This window comes from Mauremys mutica, chromosome 1 (genome assembly GCF_020497125.1).
Source record: "Mauremys mutica isolate MM-2020 ecotype Southern chromosome 1, ASM2049712v1, whole genome shotgun sequence".
Lineage (NCBI taxonomy): Eukaryota > Metazoa > Chordata > Testudines > Geoemydidae > Mauremys > Mauremys mutica.
The window spans coordinates 106909937-106930895 of record NC_059072.1 but is presented as its reverse complement, the minus strand read 5'-3'; the positions used below and the strand labels follow the sequence as shown (position 1 = coordinate 106930895).

The window sequence follows — 20959 nt, the reverse complement described above, 5'->3', positions numbered from 1 at the left end:
ATGTATGGTCATTTACACCTGTGTAAAGTGAGGATAAAATAATACTGATTGAGAATGGTAAGGTTTTACATGCACCTGGCATATTCATGAAGCATGAAAGCAGGTGATGGCTGTGGAAGAAATGGACAAACTGGACATCAAGGCTGACATCTTTGGTAGAGCAGGAAGCGTTGGGGTGACATGATAAGAAACAAGATCTGAGATACTGACTCTTGTGGAGTTATGTAAGGACTAGAAGGTAAAGACAAGAATGCTGATGATATGATCAGGTGAATGGGTGAGGAAGATCTTTTCAGGAGCCATATTTTAGCTGGGTTGGAGGAGCTCAGGAGTATGCTAGATAGCAGAACTTTGTAATAATTTTAAAAGAAGATGATCAGTTACAGCAAAAAAAGCCACAAAGTCTGGATATGGCATTTATGTGAGGAAGAGGTGGAATATGAGTAAAGCTTTTGTAAAAATTTCTCAAAAATAAATCTTATCAAAAATGTTTCATAAGGGGTATTTTTCAAAAAAACATTTCCATTTTTTTAATATATGCATTTTCCAAAATGTTTCTACAGAAATGTTAACTGAAAATAAAGATTACCCTTTGTTTTTTCTAGACTTTTGTTGCTGTTGTTTTGCCAATTTGGTACTTACATATGTGTGTGATATCACACGTTAGTAGGCCCATCGGCACTCCTGGGACTATTCATAGGCATAAAGCTAATGTTAGATTGCAGGGTCCTTGGAACAGGAACTGTCTTTTTTGTTTCGTGATTGCACAGTAACTCGCACAGTGGGGTCCTAGTCCATTTCTGGGTCTGTTAGGCCCTACTGTTCACCCAAAACAGATTAACTATGGTCTACACAGATCAGAAGATGGGCTGTCTGCAGATCCCACCCCCTCCTGCATCTATCATTGGGTGATTTATTAAGACAGAGGCAGAATAAGATGTAACACACAAATATTTATTATGTCACTAGTCAGTAAACTAGACAAGGACCCCTTCAGACAATAAACAACATAAGCAAGACACGCTCGGTTGTTAACAGTTACCAGAGAGTGAAGCTCAGAGCCCTTAAACCCCCTTAACCTATGGATGTAAAACAGAGGAAACCACAATGGGTATTACAGTACTATATCCTGAAGACAGGGACACAATGACAAAACCTCAGGATACCGACAGAGATAGTGGTGAAAATCAGGGGTGCTGGACACCAGACAGGAACGGGGTATTCTTCTCCTTCTTGGCAGGTCCTCGGGGCAGGTCTTCTCCCTCTTGGGTAGATCTTCTCCCTCAGGTAGGTCTTCAGTGCTTGCCCACACAGTCTCTGCTTGACCTCGTAGTCCAGTGCAAGCATGCGCTCACTAATGGTGTGTAGCAGTTGAGTCCAAGTATGTTAATAGAGACCAAGCATTTAAAGTCCTATGAGTCCTGGTCCCTCTGGGGCTCCTGGCAGCTAGCTGAACTGTGTGGGACACTGGCTCCACTCAGATGGACAGCCCTGAGTGACAGGTGTGCCACTCACTAAATAACCTGCAGTTGCTAGGCAGATTATGGCTGTCACATGACTAACTGTCCTGACCTTTCTCCTCCTTGATTTGAAAAAGGCTGAAAGGGCACTAAATCATCTGAAGAGAAGGGTATCCAAGATGGAGGCTAAGCTGTCCTTTTACAAATCCTGTTACATAAAACAGGTCAGAAACAGATTTTACCCAACACTACCACAATACAAATAATAAATAAAATAATAATAATCAGAAGAAGCAGCATGTACATGAGTGTTCACAAGATTGGAGCTTTTGACTGTCTGCTAAGTCACATAATGGTTTTCAACAGCAAAAATTTCATTCTTGAAAACAAGTAATTGCAATTGGAAGCAGTGGGTGGGTTCAACAGAGAGGGAAATTGCAGGGGGTTCAGTTCTGTATTGCAGGCAGGTAGAAGTGCGAGTGAAGTGATCCCTATATAACTCTTACATTCTTCAGACAAGTGTTTCAGGTTTGATAGTTTTGAGGAAAGGCATTATGTTATACAAGTGCACATTCCTTTTCCTTAGAAATACTATTATTACTCCGTGGTACACCCTTGCTCTAGTGAGTGCACACTAGACAGTTGAGATTTGATGCTGCAGGTTTCCTTGCTTGCCATTCCCGGAAACCTAAAGTGTGACTTCTAGATTTGTCCCTTTCCTTTTCAACTTTCCTAAAGGGAATTTGCTCCCCTGTGCAGAATAGTCAACCAAACATTATTAATGGCACAGCAAACAGCAGCTGATTAGTGGGTTCTTTTTTCATAGTTAGTTTACATTTGGTAATTATGCATTTTCTCATTAGCTTAAGAAAAAATGAGAAGAGAGCCTAAAGAGGTTTCCTTTTCAAATTGAATTTATGGCCCTGGGCATTTGTCATTCAAAAAGCAGAATGCTGGGAGAGGGAGAGGAAAAGTAGAAAAGGAAAATAGAAATAACCCAAGGAGAAAGATAGATGGCAAGACACATCAAAGGCCTTGTGTTATACAAATCACATTTACTTAGGGAAGTTGTTGAAGAAGGTTTTGCTGAGTAAGGAGATAGGAAGGAGAATGAAATTCCTCTTGGCTGTATAGTGATGACAGGCAACATGGAAGCTTCTTGGAGGCATATGAACTGGAACCAAAAGCCTGGATTCCTAAGGATTTTCTCAAAAATTGAGAAAAAGAGTGTCCCAGGGCAAAAGTCTATTTGTTCAGCATGTTGTTTTTGGAACAGAGCACAGTCCCCACCATTTCCTAGCTAGAAAACACCTTTGTTATTGTGGTTAACTTTTATTTCGATTGCAGGAAGGCCCCATTGTACTTGTCACTGTGCAAACAAATAGCACAGACGGTCCTTACATCAAAGTGCTCAATCTAGGATTTAGGTCCCTGCCAGTCCTGTGTCCCTGCTGGGTCATGAGTCCATTGCTCTGCTATCGCAGGCAACCCTGACATATAATCCCATTCATTTGGACAATCCGCAACAGATGCTCGATCCTCTGAGGTGATGAGCATTCTGGCCCCAATGCAGCAAAGCAATTAAACACATGCATTTACTTGTAAGCATGTGCTTTGCCCCACTGACGTCTGTAGTGCTACTCCTGTGCTTAAAATTAATCATGTGTGTGTGCTTTGTTGGATGAAGGACCCAATGCTCTGCACTTTGTATGCTGAAGCCCCAGTCAAATAAACAGACAAATATAGGGGGAAGAGAGCGGGAAGCCAAAGGAATTCCAGAGATGGGTGCATTTGCATAAGGTAGTAATCGCATTCCCAGTAATTACAGATGGTCACCAGTCTAACCACTATCAATGCCTCTGTTATTCTCCTGGGTGCATGTCTGGTAGGTGTCAGATACTGTGAAGCACAGTATTTTTTAGGCAACTGCTGAACTCTTTCCCAGAATGTTTATTGCAATACTGAAACACTAGGGCTGGTCAAAAACATGGGGGGTGGAGGGGGGAAATTCCCACACAAAATTTTGCAGGCATTTTTGGAACTCGTAACTTTCTGATCAACTCTGTATGCAATAAATACAAGTTCTACCTAGTTGTCTGGGGGCTAACACAATCTGCCATTAGTCTCTGTGTAAATTTACACAATGCTCTATCCTATCTGTTCCTGGCTTAGAACAGCCTTTACAGGTAAGGATTAATGAGGTTCATTTTCTCAGTGGTGTTAGTAGCTGTCATGATTTTATCACAAGTCTCAGAAAATGTGGTGGGGTTTTTTTTTAAAGCCCCAGCTCCTTGGGCCATTACATGAGAACTGCAGATTTTCTTTTTTTTTTTTTTTTTTAAAGCTTCTCGCTCTCCTGATGAGAACAGCTTGAAAATATGAACCATGAAGACAAATAAAAAGAACCAATTTACTTTAATCTCTTTATTTTTAAACTGATGTCATGATTTTAGGAGGCCTGACTCCTGATTTTTAAACATCTAGGGTGGGCACCGCTGTCTCTGGTAGCTAGTAGATTGATCCAAACCCCACTGAAGTGAAAGTTTGCTCCATGGGTATAGTATATCCACGTATAAACTCAGCCATCAGCTTGTTGTACCGAGGCAGCAGGAGTCAAACTCAGCGATGGCCTAGGCAGACATATGACACGTACATCATGATGTGTGATATGTCTTCGTACATGTTGGTACAGGGCCTAACAAAATAGAATCCCCTTTGTGATGGGGGCTTCCAAATGCTACAGCAATATCAATATTCACTAATAATCCAACACGCAATCCAGTTTTGGGAGCAAGTAAAACTTACATATGTGAGTTCAAAATTCACTTTCTGTGCGGCATAGCCCAGCAGTTAGGACCCCGGGCTGTGTGTCAGGAGACCTGAGTTCTATCGTCTTAGACCATGAGCAGTTTTGGGCCAGGGATTCTCGTTTTCTATTTGTTTGTATAATGCCTAGAACAACGGGACCTGAGCTGCTAGAGGCCTCCCGGTGCCACTCAGATATAAAAGTTGAATAATAATAATAACAACAACAACGTCTGACTCTGCCACTAACTTACTGCATGATCCTGGACAGGTCACTTCCTTTCTCAGGGTCTCTGTTTCTCCCTCCCATCATTTATATCCCTTATCTAGATTGTACCCTTTTTGGCCTTTTCTTCACTAGGAGAAAAACTGTGGTCTCACCTAACCTTAGCTAACATATGGTAAAATTCCAGTGAAGACAAGGTAGTTTGTAAGTTTAACGCCAGTTAGCAGGTTGAGGCAAATCTTAGGTTCCCCCACAGTGTTTGCCTTCACCTGGTAACTCACATGACAGCTACAAACTGCTTTGTCTTCGCTAGGATTTTATCTCATGTTTGTTACTCATGTTGGCTAACACAAGATGAAAACATACCTTTTTTCCAAGTGAAGACATGCTTTGAGGTATTTACTGTGTATTTGTACAGTGCTGAGCACAACGGGACCATGATCTCAGCCTCTAGACCCTATTGTAAATAAAAGTAATTCTAACACTTGTAATTCTAACTACCAGAAATCTTCCTGCTAATAAGAGTCATTTGCTAGATATTGGCAGCAAGCACTGTCAACAGGGGCAAACACAGATTAAATGGTTTTGAGGTTGTTATTTGAATTCATAACACTGCTCTACAGCCAAAATGCTTCTGAAATAAATGTAGTCTAACATTACTAATTCTGGGTCACTGAGAACGAAAATGATGCTTAAAATTGTTGATTGGCTCTAGTTTTCAAGATATGCTATTGGGTCAGTATATACGACCCTTGACTTGGGAATAGCAGAGGATAAGTGAGTTATAAAGGGAAGGGATCTCAATTTAAACCAGAAATGACTAAAATACATCTTTGACTGGATCTATGAATAAATCTATGACTGGGTTTGGACAGTACTTGCTTTTTAGGCAAAACAATGGATGATGCAATCTGAAGCTGGTATTGCGTCATACATGATATGAATTGCATCATGGTATTCCTAGAAGTCATGGATGATGCAATCATAACGAAGCTTACATCACTCTGCTGAACAAATTGCCCTATATCAGCTCTAGAAATCATACTGTGTCATGCTCTCTTATTTGTCAGTGTTTGATTTTGCAAAGGGACACATTTCTGTTTAGCCAAAGAGAGCAGAGATGCCTTGTACTTGTGTGAACAGTGCAGATAACTTCTGCTATGTTTGTGGTGAAGTGACTTTTGCATCACAGAAGCGCAGTATAACCACTATGGTTAAGAAAGCCTATCACCTTTATTTTGGCTGCAAAATTGGAGATCAGGACAAGAGGTGGGCCCCACACATATGCTGCAACACTTGTGCAACAAATCTTCGCCAGTGGTTGAACAGGAAAAGGAAATCTATGCCTTTTGCATTGCCAATGATTTGGAGAGAGCCAACAGATCATACCAGCAATTGTTACTTCTGCATGGTGCCTCCAGTTGGGAAAGGTGTGTCAAAGAAGAAAAAGTGGACTGTGCATTATCCAAACATTCCATCAGCTATACACCCAGTACCCCACAGAGAAGGACTGCCGGTTCCTGATGCACCAGAATCATTCTCACTTGAGTCAGACGAGGAAGAGGAAGAGGATGAAACTTCTGGTCCTGAACCATCAGTGTCACAGGACCCACATTTTCTCCCATCCTCCTTCTCTGAACCACACCTCATAACACAAGGTGAACTGAATGACCTTGTCAGGGATTTGGAACTACCCGAGAGTAAGGCAGAGCTGTTGGGCTCCAGACTACAGCAGTGGAATCTCCTGGCAGGTGATGTTAGGGTTTCCATGTTCCGTGACCGTCAAAAGGATCTTGTCCCATTCTTCTTCATGGAAGGTGATCTTGTAGCCTGCAACAACATCGATGGTGTGATGGCAGCCCTCAACATCGTTCACAATCCAGATGAGTGGAGACTGTTCATTGATTCATCGAAGACGAGTCTTAAAGCTGTTTTACTGCATAATGGCAATGTTTTGCCATCAATTCCAGTTGGTCATGCAGTCCATATGAAGGAAACCTATGACAACATGAAACAACTTTTGAGGTGCATAAACTATGACCAACATCAGTGGCAGCTTTGTGGCGATTTGAAGGTTGTTGCTCTCTTGCTTGGTCTGCAGACTGGATACACAAAGTACTGCTGTTTTCTCTGCAAATGGGATAGTCGTGCAAGAGATTCCCACTACATCAAGAAAGATTGGCCACTCCGACAGTCATTGGAGCCTGGGAAGAAAAGTGTTCAGCATCCACCACTTGTTGAATCAAGGAAGATTTTGTTACCACCCTTACACATCAAGCTAGGTCTGATGAAGAACTTTGACAAGGCCATTGACAAAACACAAGCAGCTTTCAAGTACCTCCGTGGAAAATTTCCAAGGTTAAGTGAAGCTAAGATAAGGAAGGTGTCTTTGTTGGTCCTCAGATTCGTGAACTTCTTCGAGATGATGCATTTGACCATGCACTGCGTGGCAAGGAAAAGACAGCATGGAAAGCCTTCCAGTTAGTGGCAATACATTTTCTCGGAAACAACAAGGCAGACAACTACAGGTTGTTGGTGGAAAACCTCCTCAAGGCATACAAAAGCCTTGGTTGCAACATGTCACTAAAGATACATTTTTTGCACTCTCATCTAGATTTTTTTCCACCGAACTGTGGAGCAGTGAGCGACAAGCACGGCGAGCGATTTCACCAGGACATTGCAACCATGGAGAAACGCTATTAGGGCAAATGGAGCCCATCAATGCTTGCAGACTATTGCTGGACAGTGACAAGACATGCTCCATTTAATGAATAGAAGAGACAAGCCAAGAAGCGCCGAGTAGACACTGAATAGGACTAAACTATGTACATAAGTTTTTTGCCTTTTGTTTCATAATAAATTTTAGTTAGATAACCCTTTTGCTGATTTTTAAAGTGTTACATAAACAGGATAGGTGAAATATTATCATGTAAAGCAACCATAAACACATGAAAAGACCTAGGTTTACAATTTATGATTAAAACTCTACTATCTACACAATATACATAGACATAAAATGTAAAAACTTAAATATCTTAGAAACAGTAGCCAATCAGTTGTTTTAATTGTCATATTTGAATTCAGCACATCAAAATACATAGCACATTTTATCTCTGAAGCAGATGACTTCTCAAAAATTGTAGACCAGTGTAATCAGGTAATTTTAAAAAGCTACTTGTCCCAATCTGGTAGTAAAACACAGCATTAAGGTAGTGCAGAAGAACAAGAAAATAGAACAGATTATCCCCAGAAAGTATAATTGACAAGTGCAGTTTCAGTCTACAAGCTGTGTTAAGTGCCAAAAGTAAATGACATTAACAGTGAAAATTAAGATGTACTCTTTAAGGTATTGTTATTCACAGAAGTAAGGATTTTTTCCATTAAAAGAAAAAAAAAAGTGAATCTGTCCCCTTAAGATGTCTGAGACCACGTTTCTGTATAGTGGTTTTAGGGCATGTCTACATGGCTGGTTTGCTGCCATTGATTTGAAGTCCATAAGCCAGAATGGCAGCATGCACATGAACAGCTGTTTCCTGTTTCAATCCTCATCATTGCATACACATGACTAGGCTCAGTACACAGTAAGTAGAAGGCATTCTGGGCGAGTGTCCCGTAGTGCTTTGCTTTACTGATGAGCTGTCTGCATTCTGGGTATTTTCTCAAAGTGCAAAACACATTGACCGCCCTAGTCCCAGAATTCCACAAACTCCAAAAGTCCTAGGAGTCTTCTCCCTCCATCCAATGCTTTCTGTCTTGTTGGGTGGAGTAATACAATTTTGAAAGAAAGACCCATTTTTGAACTGCTGTCAGACACAACAATGATCCACGCTGTGATGCCAGGGACCAGGAACATCCATAGGCTGCTGGGGGATTATTTGAGAACTCAGCACAGCATGTCTTCAGCTTTGGATATCAATTGCCGCATCACTGAGCAGTTGATGGAGCAACAGCAGCAGTTCCTCCAGCAGCGGGACAAGAATGAGGGTGGGAAAGATAATATCAAGCAACAGTGACTGCAACTGCTCTTGGAGCAGCTTCACATAGAGTAGCACCTGTTCTGGGCTCAGGAACCCAGCACTGACTGGTGGGAGAGGATCGTTCTGAAGACCTGGAACAACTAGCAGTGGCCCTGGAATTTTAGGATGAGAAAGGCAGTTTTGTTTTGTTTTGTTTTTAAAAGATCTGCGCTGTGCTCACCTCAGGGCTGCCGAGGCAGCTCACCAACATGTGAACTCCCATGCCCATGGAGAAATGGGTTCTAAATCACCATGTGGAAGCTGGATCTAATTGTTACTTGTCAGTTGCTAATCATTTTGGTATGGAAATAAACTGTTGGGTCCATTGTCATGCAGGTCTGTGCAGCTCTGCAAAAGGCACTGATGCACATGATTATAAATTTTGATAATTCTCAGGAGATCATTGATGGGGTTCCTGAATTGTAGTGTGGCAAATGATGGGACCTGTGTAGCTATTCCCCACATGCAACACACCAGCAGACCTCTGAATTTATAAAAAGAAAGAGGTATATGACAGTCCCAGGCCTACTGGGTCACCATGGCAGGTTCACAAATATCAGTGCAGGGTGGCCTGGAAAGATCTACATTGCTAAAAGCTTTCGGGCCTCACACCTGTTTGCCTTAATGAATAAGGGACAATTTACCCTCAGACTCACTATAGACATTAATGATGTGGAGATTACTCCAGTCATCCTGGGAGACCTGCCTTATTTTCACCTTCCCTGGCTGATGAATCCATTTGCAAGGCACTTTGATAGAAGAAAGGAACTGTTTATTATCATCTCTGCAGTTGCAGAATGACAAGGGAGTGTGCATTTGGCCATTTGAAAGGCAGATAATGCTGTTAATGGCAAGGTTAAAGGCTGAAGAGCAGTATCTGCCTTACATTATAGCTGCAGGCTGGATTTTGCACATTTTTTAAAGTGAGTAAGACTCTCAATGATGGGAAGGAAGTTGAGGTGTAGAGTTTTGCTTGTGATTTTATGGATGGTGTGGTATTTTTGCTTTTATCTTGAATGTGTATAATGCAGTGCCATACAGTTTTACTACTGTTATGTTTCAAATTTGTTGAGGATGGGAGGTTTTATGCATACCATGTCGTGCTGAGGCTTCAGGTGCAGTAAAAAGACAGTGAAAAGTCACACATTCTGACAATAGGTCACAGCAAAAAACAAAACAGTTTAAAAATATTACAAACTTACGTCAAAGGGATTAAAAATATGAAATGCAACTCAAGTGACAAAGTGTGACATCCATTCACAGCTGTGTGAAGGAGAAGCAAGTCCTCATAGTCATTCTGGCTTCTGGGGTTGAGTGCCAGCTCAAAAGTTATCAGATGCAGTGGAGGGCTCAAATGCAATGCTGTTCCTGCTGCCCTGTGTGAGGAGGGATGGGAAGGAATGGCCTCTGAGAACAAGGTTGTGAGGCTACAGCATGGAACATCTGTTGTGTGTCCCAGTAACCGTATTACCCACCGAGTGCAGAACATGGCTGGGTCCTGCTGAAGGCTGCTGCATTTCCTGTTGTCCTAGCAGCAGCATGTATTCCAGCAGAGCATTCTATCTGTTCATTGACTCAGGAGCTGCTTCTGCATGTCCCTGTCTTTTCCCACAATGTCTTTGTTCAAAGGAGTGTTCTCTCAGGCACTGTCCAGCCTTTTTCTAACTATCTTCTTCCTGTGTCCAGACTGGCCTTGAGGCCGGGAATCAGAGTGGCTTCCCATCCAGCTGCCTTCAGGGACCTTGAAGAGATCCCATCTGCACTGTTGTAGTCCTCCTCCTCCAATGAATCCTGGCCATTCTCAGGGCAGGGCACAGTCACCTCAGTGGTGGCAGTGGTACCACTGTGCACAAGGCTTTTGGGCTCTGTAGTAGTGGGCCTGAAGAAAATTCTGTCCAGCTCCTCAAAAAGTGGACAGGTCCTATGGAGATTGCCTGGGGCATTTCCCATACTTGGTGTTCCTTTACATTTTCCTGAGCTCCTTGCTCTTGATACAGCACTGAGTAACATCTCCATTGTACATCTTTGCTACCATCTGCTTAGTGATGCCCTCAAAAATATTCTCATTGTGATAGTTACTGTCAGGAGCCTGCTGAACTGTCATTTCTCCCCACATTGCAGGGAGATCAAGGACCTCAGCTGGGATGCACGAGGCACGGTGTAACATTGCTGGAACAATACTGCTGTAATGTAGGTCTATTTGAATCCAAGAGCTAATTGGCTGATCCCGGCTCCATGGGGGAGGGGACATCTGGTCAGCTTACCCCTAGAGCATTTTGGGGCACAGAGATAGGTCAGTCATGGACACCTTCAAAACAGTGTGGGATAGCAGTCGGTGGACTGCGAAAGTAATACACAGCAGCATCGCAGTAGCTTGCACTTTGCAGAGAATTTACTCCACTTTGAGACTGCAGTACAGACTCTGCAGCAACTGGGGAGTTACTACGCTTTAAGGGTTTGCATTGTGCTCCAGTTTGAGTTAGTACAAATGAGGCTCCCCCATGTAGACAAGCCCTTAGAGATATGGCGAGTCTCTCTTGGGGTGACAAACCCACTTTGAGTAAAAGGAATCATATGATCAGGGTTACTCAGAGGACAGACATACCTGTCTGTCTGTCTCTGGAGTGCTGCCATGCCTAACCCTGACACTTTACCTGTATAAGAAGACTGGATCCGGACAGAATCAGTCAGAGCTCATTAAAAATAATTTGATTCTGGCCCCCATTGCTTTCCCTTCTGCCTGAAAATGAGTGACAGGTTGACTGACAGAAAAAAAAAAAGACGACTTTGAACTGCAGCAAATCAGTACTCTGCCCAAATTAATTGAAGAGGAAACTAGCAACGCAGATGACCATGCACATGGTAGGGAATAGGCTGACAGGGGTTGGGATTGCATGTCATCTTGGGTAAACCTTCCAATTAAGGTCCCCACAACCAACCTAGAATCGCTTACAGAAAGGACAGGGCTGATTCCCAGTGACTCAAAGGCATTAGAACCAGAAATGGAGCTCAATTACCAGCGAAAGCCTTGAATTCCAGAGGTTATTACAGAAATTTGTGAGAGTGAGGCCCTGTTAAAAGGAAGGGTCATGGCCTAGTGCTTCTTCATATCTTAACACAGTTAATTTTGCCCTCCACCTCATGCCTGCCATTTCCCTGTGTCTGAACTGGCTTTCCGGAAGTAGTGCTTTTTGTCTAGAGGGCCCAGAGGAGCCGTTTCTATCAAAAGTGATAAGATTGTATGTTTATTTCCATGCCAGAATGGATTACACTTCTTGTCCTTAATACCTCTGACACGAAGATAAATGATACCTTGTATAGCTTAAGACAGACATTTGTATGTTGGTCACACATTTCAGCCTATGCAATTGTCCTGCTGTGATGTAAACAAAAGCCCATCAGCTGCTGGAATAAATCGCTATAAGGAAGTTTGAAAGATTGCTGTACATATGAGACAGGTTTTCCTGCTATGTTCCCCAAGGCACTATTTTGTTTTGCTTTTAGTTTCTTTCTAGGTGGAGCTCTGTTGGATTTCCATGGGGCCAGTCATAGATTTATGTTGCTTTGAAATTACTGTTAGGTAAATCTTAAAAGTCTGAGTTCAGTTTTAACAAGCAGCACCTAAAGTTTTGGATGATCCTCTGATTATTTCCTTCTTCACCTGCTCTTTCTATCCTTTTGAGTTATAATCATCCAGACAGACTGTTCAACAGGGTAGCGTGTCATGGGGATGGGATCACAGGAAGGTCGGTCCTGACTGGGGGAAAAATTGATATTTTGCGGATCATAAAAGAAAGGGATAGAAGTGAAGCTGGAGAGAGAACTGCTCAGCTGCCTAACAACTTGCTTTTATCCATACCCTTAAATAAGTTTATTTTGTGTTTGGTGGTAGGACTGGTGGCATTGGAGGATGATGGACTGCCTAATTAGGCACCCAGCTTATTCATAGGTAGCCTTACTGAGGTGACTAGAACTACTATCCAAGTGAATAGGTGTGACCCTAAGCATCCCTCTATTCACACCCCACACACTACTGCAATTCTCTTTGTACAAAATAGACCATGTGAGGTATCATATGAAAGCTAACACCATACTGGTTGTTAATATAATTGTAAAATGCATATGTGAACATTACATGTGGAGTTATGAATTCACTCTGTATGTAACTAGAACATGCTTAAGACCAGACAGCCTAGCCTATGTAAGTGGGGGAATGGTCCCACTATTGTGGGGAACTTTCCTGGCTTCTGCACTACTCCAGTGAAGTGGGCTAGTGAAAGGATCCGAGTCCTCACTCCCACTTCCTTTACCCAGAGGCCTCCCTGCCCTTGAGGATTCCCCTTCCACTTTCCTGCCTGGCAGAGTCCTCATAACAATGACAAGGCTGGGCCCAGGATTCCTGGGGGGCTCGACCCCAAACACTGCTGTGGTCACCTAGGTCAAGGGATAGGGTGTCCCCACTCCAGGGTACTCTCTCTGCACTGGGCACCTCCCTGACTCACTGATCATTTCCTATAATTTAAAGCAAATACAAGTTGTTTAATTAACAATTAATTTTAAAAAAGAATAAGGAAAAATGGGAAAGGTTAGAGGAAAACACATCACCCTGCTCTGTGGCAGGGAACATTACAAACAGTGTCTCTGGACATCAGGGCATTTCACAGTCTGTTCCTTGTAGATCCCAAGTCTCCTTCTCAGGCCCTGGCTGTGCTGAAGGGATGCTGCGGGTTGGACACTTGCAGTGGTGGTGGCCACACACCTCTGGGCTTTGGGTGGTAGGACCCTTCTTCCCAGCGTCAGCCCCCCGTCAGGTTAAGCTCCCACTCCCAGTCTTGCCTGCACAGACCCTTGGCTGGGGGTATCTTTCTGCGCTGGGCCCTTTGCCCAAGGTCCCCCCTTGGCTGGCCCCAGTTGCTCACTACACCTGGCTCTGTGGCTGCAGCTCCGCTCCCAGCACAGGATCTGCTCTCTCCCTGGGCTGCTTCTGTGACTCTGCTCCCAACTCTGACCTGCTTCCTGGGCTGCTTTTCTGACCCCTCTAGATCTGGCACAGCTTTGCTCCCCAGCTCAGTTTGGGCCCCTGCTTTCTCCTTAACTGGGCCCCACTTTGCCTGACCCAGGCAATTCCAGCTCACAGGGAGGACAGGACCCACCCCCTGGCCTGCCCGCCCTGTCAATCAGGCTCAGAGGCTGAGGCTGACCCGGAGCATTGGCCTTTCCCCAGTCTTTTAGTTCTGGAAGATAGCCAACCAAAACACCCCCACTGAATGTTAGTAAGGGGGCAACAGTCCCCTTACACCTAGGAAAAAGCAATAAACAGCTCCATCCTAGACAAAAGGAACATGGGTTTACCTTAATGTACATATGAGCAGTAAACAAAGCCATTGAGCTAAACTGATAAGAGTTATCCTCATCCTGAACTCAAGAGACAGAATTAACATGGCTCCTGCACCCCAGAGAGACGCTAGAGACTGAATCCCCAGGAGGCCTTTCTGACTTGTAAAACAAAGACATCCCTTTGGGGATATAAGGAATAGAAAGATTCCATCTTTATCCTTCATCTTAGGAGCCAAAAGAAACGAAGCCATTTGGTCTCTGTGATGAGTCCTGGACAGTAAAAAGTTGGACTGGAGATTTTAGGCTAGAGAATCCCTCTTGAACAAACACTGTATCCTGCTAGATTCAGTTTTAGTCTTTTAGATGCATGTTTTCACTTTTATTTGCTTGTTACCATCTCTACCTTTCTCTCTTTTACTTGGTACCACTTAATCCGTCCTCTTAATAAACTTGCTTTGCTGTCACTATAAATCAACAGTGCTGTGTAAGTTCAGTGACGTGCGGGCTTCTAGAAAGATTGGAGTGTTTAACAGTCTCTGTAAACTGAAGGCAGCGCAGCCAGCACTTTCTCTGTGAGGGCCCAGTGAGAGGGACTTGTCACTGCAGCAGGATGGTTTTGAGGCAAATTCAGGGCTAGGAGGGTACTAAAGTCAGCCTGCAAGGAGTAACCAGGAAGGGCAAAGCCAGGGTGAGGATTGTGGGCTGCTGGCAGACTCTTGAGGTCAGAGCTCTGGACCAAAGCTGCACAGCACCAAGGCACCCAAGGTTATAAGGCAGACAATTACCCAACCTTCTACATCACACTAAGCAGTACATGAGTGAGCATTGAACAACCAGGCCTGCCGTGATCAGCAATCTTCCAAGAAGCAATACTCAACCTGTGGCCCTATAGTTACCCATGGCCCTTTGGGAATCAGAATGAGGTTCTTATGAAATCCATGGGTATGGCTAGAACTTCCCTTGTTTATTTTTGAGAGGCTGCCAGTATTTCTCCCCATTCATTTAAATACCCAGGTCAGAGGAGGAGGGAGACTGAAGAAAGGTACCCCTCTTTTTCTGTGCCAAAAGGCCAAGCCTAGGGAGAGAGGAAAGATCAATCCCTATTAGTAACATTTGGGAGGTGTGTGAGAGAGAAAGGAGATATATAGCATCAAAAGCAATTGCCAAGAGCCATGGTGCAATATCCGAGCATTGCTTTGCCAGGTTTTCATAAGGTTGCACAAATATACATTATGACAGCAAGTCTCAACAATGCAACATACCTTTGGAAACACTGCAACTGTAGCAGTATGGAATATTGTACGTAGGGGGTGGGTGTCACTCTCTCTCTCACACACACACACACACACTCATGCCTAAGGGTGAGTATTGCTGTTTTTATGGTGAAAAACCAATAGAACACAGGAGCAGCCTAAATTTGTTCAGTGCAGGTCCATGTAACCAACATGCAACTGCTGTTTTGGGTGGCAGGCATGCTGCTGGATTACATTCCTGAGGTGCATCCTGGCCAGTCCCCAGCAATGTGGGAAGTAAAGACATATTGTTAGACCCTTTGCTATATGTGTTGGTGTTGTGTCAGCCAATAGCCATCTGCCCATAGCAAAACATCTGAGGGGGAGGGGACAACAGGCAAAACATTCTTGAATTAAAATTCATAATCAACAAAGTCTAATACTCTCAAGTGAAGTAAGGGCAGGAGTTAGTTCCACCAGGATAAACCCCACCCATCCTAGGGAGTCCCAATCTGGCCTGTCCTTTTCCACAGGGAAGCCTAGAGTGTTCTTCCATTTACTAAGTCATCCCCATTTTGTAAGCTTGATTCAGAGGCTCTGTCTACACTAGCAACATTGCCTAAAGACCTTCCCACCACTGCATCTCCACCACTGTTAGGAGCCCTGGCATAACAATGGCAGACATTTCAGAAAGTTCTCCTAGTGCTCAGAGAGCCAGAGGAGAAAAACCCACTGGTAGTTTGTCTCCAGGCACTCTCTTACCTCAGGGAATCTTACCACTCTTTCCAAGTCAGCAGGTAAGCAAATGGTCTGTACAATGATCCTCCCCTTCCCAAGAAGAGCCCCACTATCTCATCTCTCAACAGACACCTGTAGACCAGAGACCTCATTAACTCAGCCTAAATGAGGTAGACATGCTCCCGCTCTGTAAGGGCAGTCCCTCAACCCCTTTATTTCCTGTTACCTACTGATTGTCTGCTACAGCTAGCATGTCCTGACCTCCCTCCAGGCTCCATACTTCTAGCAGGCATTGCAGGTTTGGCCAGTTTAAGCATCTGTCTGCAAGTCAAACCATTAACTCCCTTCCTGACAGACCCAGTGGGGGGTTAGTGTACCCAATCACACTGCATCATTTAATCAATTGCCCTCCCTTACCATCTCTCAACTCAGCTGCATGTTGCTGTTGGATCATTTTGCTTCAAGATCTTGTACCAGCAGGATGCTGGTATCAGAACATGTGTGCACTGGCACTAGTAGCTGCTGCCTCCCAAGAATTGTGTAAAAGTGTGACCAGCCTTTATAGAGGGAAATGCAGCTGGGGCACAGGTGAAAAAGAAAGCTGCTTGCTTATTAGCTGTGCGGATTAAAATGTCTTACTCTCTCTTTTTGCATCGATTGGCTGAGTGGGGTGTGTGCTTCTATCCAGCTTTTTATATAGCTGCCTATTGCAGGAGTACCTGAGCACCTTCCATGTAAAATCAATAGCAAAGCAAAGTCCTTAACAGTCTTAATAGAGTCTCTGGCAGTTCTGTAAACAAAATTACCTTCACTGCTTCTCTGCAAGAACAGAAAAAAATCCACAGGGCTATGTGACCCTAAGAACCCCTCAGGGCCACCTGCTGAAGGGTTCACTGTTCTGTAAGAGCAATGCGCATCAGGCCTGACCAAGTCACTACATCTAATACACTACTTACATAGTATTTATCTGAAAAGGTTTGTGTAAGATGTGGATAAAAACTTACATCATAATGATCATAATCATTGTGCAATGTATAGATGGATGATATTTAGGAAGTTGTATGTATGTACTGAAAATATGTTTTAGAATCTGTGTCCCAGGAAGGGTTGACAAGTAAGTTTTGACAGAAAAAGGAATGTGGAATCCCTTCTCTGCCTATGTCTCTGACATAAATTAAGCATTGTAAATCCAAATGTAATGCCGACAGACCCCAGTCATCAGGATTGAACTGGGGATCTCTGGAGCTTAGTGTATGAGCCTCTACTGCATGAGCTAAAAGCCAACGGGCTGTTAGCTAAGGCGGTAGACCAGTCTCAGCACCACTAGATGGGACAGAACACCACACCCAGAAGGCGTGTGGGTTACACAAACACAAGGAAGCTATATTTGCAAGTCAACCCAAGAATGTGAAGTCAACACAGGAAGACATCAGAGACTAAAAACCGCAGGGAGTTGTCTTGTCTCTGGGGTGCAAAGACAATGAATATGGGGGTATAAGAGGAAGAAAAAAGGACCCCGGTGTCATGCACTTACTGAGGAAACCCCTTTGCATGTGTGAAGGTATAATAACCAGGATCCAACTTCACTAAAAACCTGCAGCTCTGTCGAAGGCTGAATGTTCAGGAGAAACTCTATTGACTAGGAAAGGTAACCATTAATGAGTGCAGAGCTAGGATTGCATTTTATATTCTATCTGTAACCTGTTGTTTTTATTGGCCTTGATCACTATCTCTTAAAATCTTAACCTTCATTAATAAACATTTGTTTTCCCTATAGATTATAGTGCTGTGTTATAAAGGGTCTTAGCCTGAGTTGTAAGAGTCAAACTGTGTGTACTCTGTCCATTCAGGGGCAGCTTATCTGGGTAATTTCTGAGAGTCTCAAGTACTTGACAGGGGCTGGATACTACAGAAGGAATGCTCTGGGGACTCGAGGGTTAGTGTCTATCACTAGCCTGCACAGAGAAGGAGAGATCTTCGAGTGCTTTTCTGTGGGCAGAGGCTATTGGTTTCAGGGAGATGAGCAGACATCAGGCAAAACTGTTTCATGATAAGAGCAGATGGTGGTGAGATTCATCACAACCCTGAATATCCCTGTGGAGCATCATAGGCTGTGGACAAACAAGTGTGGTGCCAACTCTTGCAATTTTTTAATCACAACTCTCACAATATTTGGTGTTCCACTGCACGCCCAGGGGGCACTGTCACAGGAACCCTAGGAATTCTTAAAGTAGTGGGACTCAGGAAGTGGGATCCTCTGGCCTCCTTCACTTAGTGTGATCTCACAAACACCTCCCACTTAACCAATAAGTCAATTGCAAATTAATAGCCAGATTCACCAGTAACCTCCAGCTGCTTTGCACTGCTTTGGCGACGCAAAACAGCTGCCAACTGACCTTAACTGACCATCGTGCTCTGTCTGGTTTGCCCTTATAAGGAAATTTGTAAAACCTGATTTTAGATTGATACTACCCATCTTCAAATCATTAAAAATATTGAATGGTGACATGCTCTTGGGTTTTTTTATTCAGTGTTCATGTGGGCACAATTTAAAAAAAAAAAGCACAGTCAAGGCAAAAAATATATTAAAATACAATCAAGGTTACGAGCACGTTAGTACCTGAGAATAATAAAACATCACAGGGTTATTGTAATTATCCCCAAACTCAGGAAATTAGAGGAAAGTTTACACTTAAAAAAAAATCTGTATGTAAATGTTAGCATCTAGGAACAAAGAATATAGGCCACATTTACAAGATGGTGGACTCTATGCTGGGAAGCAGAGACTCTAAAAAGGATTTTGGGGTGGCAGAGGTGGATACTCAGCTGAACATGAGCTAGCAGCATGCTGCTGTAGCCAAAAGGGCTAATGCAATCCTTAGATGCATAACAGGAGAATCTGGAGTAGGAGTAGAGTGGTTATTTTAACTCTATATTTGGCACTAGTGCAAGGGCTGCAGGAATAGTGGGTCCAGTTCTGGTGCCCACAATTCAAGAAGGATGTTGATAAATAGGAAAGGATTCAGAGAACAGCCATGAGGGTGATTAAATGATTAGAAGACATGCCTTGGAGTGACAGACTCAAGGAGCTCACTCTATTTAGCTTTAGAAAGAGAAGGGAAAGAGGTGAATTAATCAGTCTGTAAGTATCGACATGGGGAAGGAATATTTAATAACGGGCTCTTCAGGCTAGCAGAGAAAGGTGTAACATAATTCAATGGCTGGAAGCTGAAGCTAGACAAACTGAGGCTGGAAATAAAGTGTAAATTTTTAACAGTGAGAGTAATTAACCAGTGGAACAATTCACAGCAGATTGTAGTGGATTCCCCATCACTGACAATTTTTAAATCAAGATTGGAAGTTTTTTCTAAAAGATATGATCTAGGAATTATTTTGGGAAATCTCTGTGGCCTGTGTTTTACAGGCGGTCACAATGGTCCTTTTCTGGCTTTGGAATCTATGAAGGTATGGGAATATGAAATTAAGATTTAAACAAATTTAACTCTGCCCTATATTGAGATTATGAGGGGGAAAATATTTAAAAAATAATTAGTGCATCTTTGAAAATGCATAAATACTAAAATATCTTAATCATAATTGTATGGTTATTGCATTTAATTACTCCAGAGTGACACACAGTATACTTAAAGTCTTAATGTATCTAGTTCTGACGTCCATTTTGGAAGTCATTTTGGCATAATTAACTCTGAAAAGTGACTGCAAAATACCATTGTGCAGTTCCCTGTTTATTGTCTCTAAATCGTTCCATATCAAATGAATTCTGTTTACATGTAAAATATCTGGGTGCGTTTTTTGTTTTGTTTTTGTTTTTTGTCTTTTCTATCTCTCTAACTGCCAGTTTGACAAACTCATCCTGGTACATAGAGCAGGGCTTAACCTTTTTCTCATTCACGCATCATCATCTGCAAAAAAAAGAGTGTGCAATCAGAATAGAGTAAACAACTCTGGCCATGATGCATGTGAACAGAGAAACCAGACTTTCCATTACATCCTTGAGGATGCTCATCATTTCCCAAGCATTTTCTAAATGCAGAAAATGTGCCACATTACCAGTAAAACATAAGAAAAAAGTAACCAAGAAATAGTCTACTTTCAAACTGCCCTGTCACATCTATTCTAGTCTAGTCAGGTTCTTATGCTGCTCCCATCACCCTGGTGTCTGAATGTTTTAATAATACTGTATAGGTTCTGTGACAAAAGCAGAAAAAAATAAAAGAGAATATTTGTAAAAAGAGCCAGTCATATTTATGTGAAATAATGTGGGCCAATTTGAGCTTCGTAACATGTACTTAATATGGCCAGTCAAGCAATGAAAGTATATCTGGGCCAAACAGTTTCTTGCAAGTGTTTGACTTTTGACAAGTTGAGTGTTTTCATGAAGACAGATTGTGCCAAGCAGCATCTTCATCCCACATGCTTTTACATTCTCTCAGGATACAAGGGCTGGCCTCAATATTCAAATGAGGTCAGGAGAAAATGTTCATCTTTTTGCATTAATTTGCTGTCTAAAAGAACCCAAGGAGCAAACAGAACGTGAGACACATCAGAGTGTTCTTAGGCAAATCCTCCACAGCTTTTGCCTGTGTGGCTCAACTGGCTATGGCCACTTAAGGCCATTTATACAAGTCTGAGGAGCTGCTTGTGTGCATTCTCTCTGCCTCCTATACCTTGAGCTCCTTTCTGGAAAGCTGGTTATAAAGTGCCTGGGATTTTGTGGCCTCTGGGCAGGCTATAGCATGAAAGCCTTGCTGCTGATTCTTCAAATGATTTCTCTCTGTCTTTACTTTACGCGTTTCAAGGGCTCTTCAGGTTCAGAGAGGGAGGTACTGTCATGTCTTCTGGAATATGATATACATTTCTCAGCCAACAGGAGCCAGGTGATGGAATGTGGGTGCAGGTGGAGAAGTTGGTTGCATGCGCTTTTGTTTGGTTGGTTGTCAGCTAGCTAGACTATTTTAATCTTTTCAATCGTAATGATGTGTTTGGGGAATGATTTTGTTGTTTTTTGAAGCAGTTAAGCCATAATTGCAGGGAGAGGGTAAAGCAAACAGCCTTTTCATATATTTCTTGATGCCATGTCTATGCTAATAATACTCAGCCTGCTATGTCTGAGAAATGACAGAC

General features: G+C 42.9%; 1 long non-coding RNA gene across 1 annotated transcript; it reads right to left on the bottom strand.

Moving 5' to 3' along the window:
- Positions 1-1029: 1029 nt before the first annotated feature.
- LOC123365978 lies at positions 1030-16104 on the bottom strand. The gene is made up of 3 exons (XR_006577877.1): positions 16045-16104; positions 15839-15946; positions 1030-1668 (listed from the first exon to the last, which is right to left on the bottom strand). It is a non-coding gene; the product is annotated as an uncharacterized LOC123365978 (long non-coding RNA).
- Between the last annotated feature and the right edge of the window lie 4855 nt (positions 16105-20959).